Below are 7,896 nucleotides of genomic sequence, written 5' to 3' on the forward strand. Positions count from 1 at the left end.
CCTGACCAGACCCAGGAGGGCCACCAGGGGGACAGAGAGCTGCCCGACCAGACCCGGGAGGGCCACCAGGAGGACAGAGAGCTGCCCGACCAGACCCAGGAGGGCCACCAGGGGGACAGAGAGCTGCCTGACTAGACCCAGGAGGGCCACCAGGAGGACAGAGAGCTGCCTGACCAGACCCAGGAGGGCCACCAGGGGGACAGAGAGCTGCCTGACCAGACCCAGGAGGGCCACCAGGAGGACAGAGAGCTGCCTGACCAGACCCGGGAGGGCCACCAGGGGGACAGAGAGCTGCCTGACCAGACCCGGGAGGGCCACCAGGGGGACAGAGAGCTGCCCGACCAGACCCGGGAGGGCCACCAGGAGGACAGAGAGCTGCCCGACCAGACCCGGGAGGGCCACCAGGGGGACAGAGAGCTGCCTGACCAGACCCAGGAGGGCCACCAGGGGGACAGAGAGCTGCCCGACCAGACCCGGGAGGGCCATCAGGGGGACAGAGAGCTGCCTGACCAGACCCCGGAGGGCACAGATCTTCCAGACCAGAGCCCTCAGGGAAACCGCAGTGGGCCAGCCAGGGCCTGTGGTGCCCGTGTGGGATAGTGATCGGCAAGCAGCACCCTCTCTGCACCTGTCTGCGTGGACTCCCCACCACATCTGGGTTGAGACCGGAAAGAGAGGAATTGAGAAGCCCTGTCCCTCCAGCCAAGCTCTGCCTGGCATCCAGCCGCTGAGCAGTGAGGCGCAAAGTTCCGTTCCTCTCTTCTGCGTTGGCACATCAGACTGACAGCAGTGCACATGCCACTCACACTGTGACGAGGTCCAGGTGAGTATGCACAGATGCTCGTTCAAGGCCACAGCCGTCCACTGCATCTGTCCTGAACCTCCAGTCCTGCGGCCTCTTGGGGGGGTCACATGGGGCTGGTGGGGTGCCCACAGGCCGCCAGGGCTGTTTTTCTCCCAAAATCTGTCTGTGAGCAAAGCTGAGGGGGCTCCTGGCCTCATGCCCGCGAGCACACGGAGGATCACGTGGTGGTACAAATTGCAGTGCTAAGAACATTTTCCCCAAGAAAGCAAATAGGCAAACGAGAATAGCAGATATGTATGCAAGATCCATAAATAGACCCATCAACCAAAGACCCACTAACAGACTGAAGATTAAGGGAGATCATCACACAGGATGGGAGCAGAATTTTAATTATAAATAATTTATTATAAATATGTCTGATTCCAAAGCTTGTGAAATACGGCCTCATGGAAACAATAAGTGAAGAAGCTTAGTCTGTGGGTCTGAATCCCCTTCAGGTCTCGCTGGTTCTGCCACCTTGGGCAAGTTGCTTGCCTATTCTCTACTTTTCTGCACCTTGGTGTTGTGTGTGTAGGTGGAGATTGGGAGCCCAGGCCGGATGGCTTGTGCTGGGAAGACATCCAAAGAGGGCTCTCCCAACGGGCCCTCCCGGCCAGGCCCGCCTGGCAAGCACCTGCAGCAGGGCTGGAGCCCCGGGGGGTGCGTGCCCCCCTGAGCTGCCCGTGGCCCGCAGCACAGGCACCTGGAGCAGTGGGCTCAGTGCTCCTCGACTTGTGCGTGGCCTCCCTAGCACAGCTGCTTGTGTCTCCCCTTCCTATCGGGAGTGGCTAGTCTACCCCTGAGTGCCCAGGCTTGGCGCCCGCCCAACTACAGTCCTCCAAAGCAGGCTCTGCCTCTGCCAGCACTTTGGAGCTGCTGTAATTCCCCTTTCTGAAAGTTCTCCCTCTGACCGGGCTGTTCCTTGGTAGACTCCAGGTCAAGTATATCATTCTAACGAGCTGTGAAATCCTGCCTCGGTTCCGGCAATTGCCCAGCAGCTGTGGACAGAGCTCACGTGCCCCTCCCTCCCTCCCTAACAGTTGCTACGGCAAGGGCTCCTGGACCTGCCCCTGCCGGGACACTGACAGCTCCTAGAGGTCTGGCCTGTCCTGGGTCATCTTTTCTACAGCGCCTGACGTCAACTGGGAGTTGAGATATTCAGTTCCGCAAATGAAGAGACAAACCACTGTCATTGTCTACTAGCTGTGGACGCCTGGGTGTGGGAGACCCGCCTCGCACATGACTGAGTTAACTCCCCTGCTGGGCGATGTGGCGTCAGGCACCCAGGCTGCTAGACTGCCCCACTCTTCTAGGGTTCCAGTGACTGTGTCTTCATGCCTAGGCATGGCTTCCTACAGCCCCGTGGGTGGAGCTACGCTCACCTGTTCCTCTGTAATCTAACCCCTTGCCCTGGTTAGGATAGAATCTTCCATGGAAGTGCCTTGTGTGTGTCCCCTTCTCTTACTGTGCCCTTGGGTGTGGCCTACCCAGGTGTCAGTCAACCTGCTGACAGTGGACATCATGAAGATAGACTCAGCCCCCTCACCTGACCCCTGGCCTCATCTGAGTAGCTTCTCCTCAATAAAAGGAGTCAGCGCGTGCTCTCGCTCTCTCTCGCTCTCTCTCTCTCTCTCTCTCTCTCTCTCTCTCTCTTCCTGTGGACCCCTAAGGTCAGAGGAGCCGCCACAGCGAACACAAGAAAAAGGTACTGGTGTCTCTTGTGTGATTATTTTGCGCAGCCCAGTTACCACAGTTTACCTGGAGTGACCCCTGAGCCTTTTAGTCGCCAGAACAGAAACCTGGCACCTAAGCTCCTGCTGACTTTACGTATGCCCAGGTAGACGTCTTCATGTTCTCCTCTGAAGGAAAGGCCATGAATCTTGGTTAAGTGACTCAAGGTGAACAGCTCTAATAGAGAGACTTACAAGGTCAGGAAGAAGGAGCCCTGGGGAGAGAGCAAGGTCCCGGCAGCTGAGGGCCTCTGTGCTATCAACCTCGTCTTGGGGCCTGAGTAAGTCACTGCAGAAAGACGCAGATGCAAGGGGGGAGGGGCTTTGCCCTCTGAGCCATCTACATACCCAGGCTCACATCTGTCTCTTACCCTCCCACAACCAACTTCTGAAAAGGGTCTTTGCTGATAAGTCGTTTTGTAGAGACCATATGAAATGCAATCTTCCTGAAGCGGAGGTTTTCCGAGAGAGGTGCTCTGAGAAACTAGTTGGGTTTCTCCTCCAACAATATTCAAAAGTAGCAATGTTTTTATGAGTTAGACTGCAAAGGCTGCAGGCCTCCCTCTGCTCCATGCAGTGGACACCTGTGCATCCCACCCGGCCCAGGGCCTGGTGGGGATGGGCTCAGGCCAGCAGCCCAGCCAGGGCTCTTCCTGGGGAGCACTGTCCCCTGGGGTGCTCTGGGGATCAGTCCAGGCCAGCCTATGGCCTTCAGGTCACATCTGAAAGGGGAAACAACAGACTCTTCATGGGAAAATCAGACAGGATATAAAAGTATGATCTAGCACCCCAGGGAGGGTGTAAGGCTGACCTGAAAAAGGCCAAACACCCGGGAGAAGCAGAGAAAGCTGGGCAGAGGCCAGTCCCAGCTGCGCGGGCCGTGGGTGCTGCCCTCTGGACCTTGCTTCCTTTCTGGCCGTGTACCAGTGAGGTCCTGTGAGACACGGCTGGTGCTGCTCCAAGTAACTCCCTTTGGTAAGAAGCAAAGTAGAAACCCCAGCAAACCACCAAAACCTAAAACAAGACTGATTATGAATGTGTGGAAAGCAGTAGCGCTGACGCGGAGGGGACGGTTTGCCTTCTGGTGGTTGGCTGGAGTCCAAGACTTTGGGCCTCCTGCCCTCACGGGCCCTTTTCCTCCCAGAGAAAGGTGCCACCAAGTTGCCCTCAAAGGGTCCTCAAGCTCAGCCCCTCAGCTTCGCAACTGCAGATTCCACCAGGCAGGGTGAGCATCGCTCCTCTGTGCCTCTAGTCACCTCTGGTGCCTTGTTTGAAGTCACCTCTTGCCCACCTGTAGCTGCTACAGTTGTTCTGACTGCCTGGGCTGGAGCAGAACGCTCACTCCTGGGGAAGAGACCATCTTAAAAATCCTGGCATCCTCAAGTTGGTGGCAATGCTTAGTATGGAGTGAAAGGTCACAAAGATATGTGCCGGTAAGCAGGAAAATGAGAAAAAATGGGCACAGAAAACGGAGAAAGGTACTGGAAATAGCATGTCTTTCAAATTCTTCCCCCAAGAGATTGCAGAACACTTGGTCCAGGTGCCATGCAGCTTTCCAGCGACCCTGGGCCTGCAGGTGCTCTTCCCTCTTCACCCATCATCTGGAGAGAGGCCCTGGCATCTCTGCCTCTGTCCTCTGGGTGGGGAGTGTGCTGTCAGGCTGCCCTGCATCTCTGCCTCTGTCTCCCAGTGGCGGGGCTTGTGCATGTCCAGCTGAGGACCACTTGTATCCTTCTTCTCCTCCCCATACATATCTACAGCATTCCTTGCTTCCTGGTTGGGAGGAAAGGACTTCTAATCTGATTGCTGAGCTGCCTGTGAGATGCTCTTTTTAGTGTGAAGTCCCGCTGGAGCAAGGCTGCTGCTGCAGTTAGTCACCAGCCAGTCCTGTGGCTGCTCCTCATGGGGGGACGTATGTCTGCCTGCTGGCTGATTTGTCCTCTCCAGCCTGCTCTCCGTGTCTTCCTGCTTCTCTCCACTGGGGGCCTCATGTGTCTGTGGGAAAGCACTACTCTTCTCTCCTACTCCACTCGTGATCAGCGTGGACTTAGGTTAGAAAGGCTGAAGAAGACAGAGCCAGCACATGTATGCCAAGGCACTCTGACCTAGGCAGCATGATGCTCCAATGTGGACGCCACGTCAGTGATGTGGACACTGTGGCCCTCTGATGTGGACCTGGGAGGAAGAATCTGCTGTAGCACTTTGATGTGAGCAGGGGCAGAAGGCAGCTTCTGCCGTCATTAGGAAGATATACAGAATGTTGGCATTGCAGAGGGCCTTTGGGGCCACTCAAACTGACCTAATCCTCCATCATCCCTCGGGTGACATGGTAGAGTGTCCAGTGTGCTCTGGTGCCCATGTGACTGCAGATGGAGATGCACAGGCCAGGGAGCAGTGGCTCCTTCCAGCTCACGGGAGCAGCTAGAAGTGAGTCCAGGACTAGAACCTATGGCTGGTGCTTGTTAGCAGCGCAAGGCTTTTCCCAAGCAGCTCCCAGCAGACTCAAGTGCCCACCCTTCAAATCACCTGTTTGTTAGAGTCTGTCTCCAAAAGCTCATCAAAATGCCAGCATGCACCTCTCTCGGCTTTGCTGCCGTGGATTTGTACAGATGAGTTCCCGACACTGAGTAGAAGGGGGAACCCGGGAGATTGGGTCCACGGACAGGAGCGCCTCATGTTGGCTGACATTCTAAGTCTCTGTTCTTCATGACACTGTGATCTGTCAGATACCAATTAAGGACAAAAAGAGAGAGAATTTTGGTAACTCAATTGATAAACGTTGGAACAAACACAATTAAATGGGTTTTTTAATTTTTGTTCTGCAAATGGCCCTATAAAAAGTATGAAAAGACAAACGGCACACAAACTATTTGCTAACTGCATCTGACAAAAGACTCTTATATAGAATATTTTGAAAGGTCTCAAAATTCAATAATAAAACAGAGAAAAAACATAAATGGCAAAAGAGCAAACTCATGAGAGGAAAATTCATCAGGACGAACGTGCAGGTGGTAGCACACACAGGAAAGGCCTTAGCACCACTAGACAAGGACACAAGCACTGTCCTCAGTGCCACATGGTGCTCACACTCATTATGGCTTGAGCAGGTGACACCAGATGTTGATAAGGCCATAGAGAGGCTGGACTTCCTACTCGTTGCTATTGAGCCTACCAGATGGCACCGCTGTCTGGAAAATAAGTCAGCAGTTCCTTAGAAAATCAAATTTAAGCCAATCCAGGCATGGTGGTATAGCCTGTAACCCCAGCAACTCAGGAGGCTGAGGTAGGAGGATGACAAATTCAAGGCCAGCCTCAGCAACTTAGTGAGGCCCTAGGCAACATAGCCAGATCCTGTCTTAAAGTGAAAAAAAAAAAAAATAGGGCTGGGGATGTGCTCAGTGGTTAATATCCTTGGGTTCAATTTCTACTACCAGAATTTAAAAAAACAACAAATATATATTTAACATACAACCCCCCAGTCACACTCCTGGGTGTTTATTCCAGAGAAATGAGAATTGAGAGGAATGTCCCTAGGGGCTCTATTTGTAACCGCCAGGAGTTGAACAGAGTGCCAGTGTCCCCCAGTGGCTGATAGGTGCCTGGTGTGAAGACAAATGGACAACTGTGTGTGCAGCAACTTGCAGGAGTCTCAAGGAAGCCTTGCTGAGTGAAAAGGAGCCCCTCCAATAGCTGCATGTGCCTGAGGCCACTCGTGCTACATTCCCAAGGGACACAGCTGCAGCGTGGGAGACAGCAGTTGCTCGAAGGCTGAGGGCAGGCTGACGCCACGTTGGACCGGTGGCCATGTGTCTGGGCTGAAGTCCTGAGCTGAGGAGCCCTCAGCATTCCGAGGGTGCTTGGAGCCATGAGATCAGATGAGGTTACCGTGGAAGGGCAAGACAGAGAGGTGCCTTCCCAGGACTGAGCCCGGGCCCCAGAGCATCTGAGAATCACCAGGAGAGTGGGGCTGGCCCGGGAAGCGACGACGACCCGGCCCAGAGTCAGGGCCGTGGGACTTGGGGTGGTTTCCTTCTTTTTTTACCTTCTGGTTCTGCAACTTTAAAAATGATAAAAAGTTTAAATCAATCTTGCATGTGTTGGCCAAATTGTTGGCATCAGAGCAAATCTGAGAGCTTCCTGGTTCCAGTGTCAGGGACCCCACAGGACAGAGCTGTTCATGCAGGAAGACGGTGCAGCAGAGGACCCAGTTCACCTGCCTCACGTTCTCACTCTCACATGAGGGACAAGGACCCTGGACGCATCCCTGATGATTCACTGTCCTGCAGAGAGTCCATGCTTGGGATCCTGATACCCCAGGCCAGTGGCAGCATCTGTACTTTCCTGGCAGCATGTTTCCAAGTCTTGTGAAACATAGGTTAGCTGAGAGCCCAGACACCTGACCCTTGCTCCATGGAGCACGCCTGGTTGGTGGCCAAGCCCTGGTGGCGCTTGTCCACAATGTTTACATGTCCGCATTTTTGCCCTTTAATGGATGCAACTTTATAGGCCATAAATTAAAAGGCCCAGAGAACCTCAGAAGTTATTTATTCTTGCCCTCTTTGCCAGTCCTCTGTGTTGAATTCCTGACTCCACAGAGCTTAGCTGAAACTGGCATTATTCTGACCCTAATAATATTCTCTATGTTCTTCAGGGTCTTTCTGCCAAGAACTTCAGAGAGCAGAGGGGAAGCAGGAAAAGGCCTTATCTCTGCTCAGAAGCCACATCTGAAAGGCATGGGCACTAGTCCCCAGACACTCTCTGTCCCAACACACCTGACCTCAGCGAGTGGGGAGCTGGTTCTGCCTGCAGCAGAGTGGTTGCAATGCCCAGCATGACTGAGAGTGCTGGATACGCATTCAAGAAAGTTCTGAGAGTTAAAGGCCCTAGGCCCAACTCTTGCAGCCACCTATGTATCTGTCTGTGGCTCTTTGCCTCAGTTGTGATAACTATGGTGACTGCTTCCAGAATGTCTCGTCAGCCACCTGTGTCCCTGTGCCTTGCCTCTCAGTTCTGAATGAGCAGCAGACTGTTCTTCCGCAGCACCTTCATGTTCACAGTTTTTGCAGAAAGGCTGAGACCCGACTGGGGAACCCCATGGTTATCCTTGGGGCCTTTTGTCCTGATTCTCCCAGAGTCGTGAAACTAAGGAATGGGCTGAGCTGCCCCCTTCGTGCCCATGTTGGCCTGGGATCTGTGGCAGCGCTGGACCTAGCATCAGGAACACCACGCACTGAGCCGGGGAAGCTGAGAGAAGGCCCAGAGCCAGCCCTTCCCAGGGCTCCATGCTGTCAGCTCATCTACGTGTCCTGAAGAGCCCTACCT

The sequence above is a fragment of the Marmota flaviventris genome, chromosome 12 (genome assembly GCF_047511675.1).
Source record: "Marmota flaviventris isolate mMarFla1 chromosome 12, mMarFla1.hap1, whole genome shotgun sequence".
In the NCBI taxonomy this organism is placed as follows: Eukaryota; Metazoa; Chordata; class Mammalia; order Rodentia; family Sciuridae; genus Marmota; species Marmota flaviventris.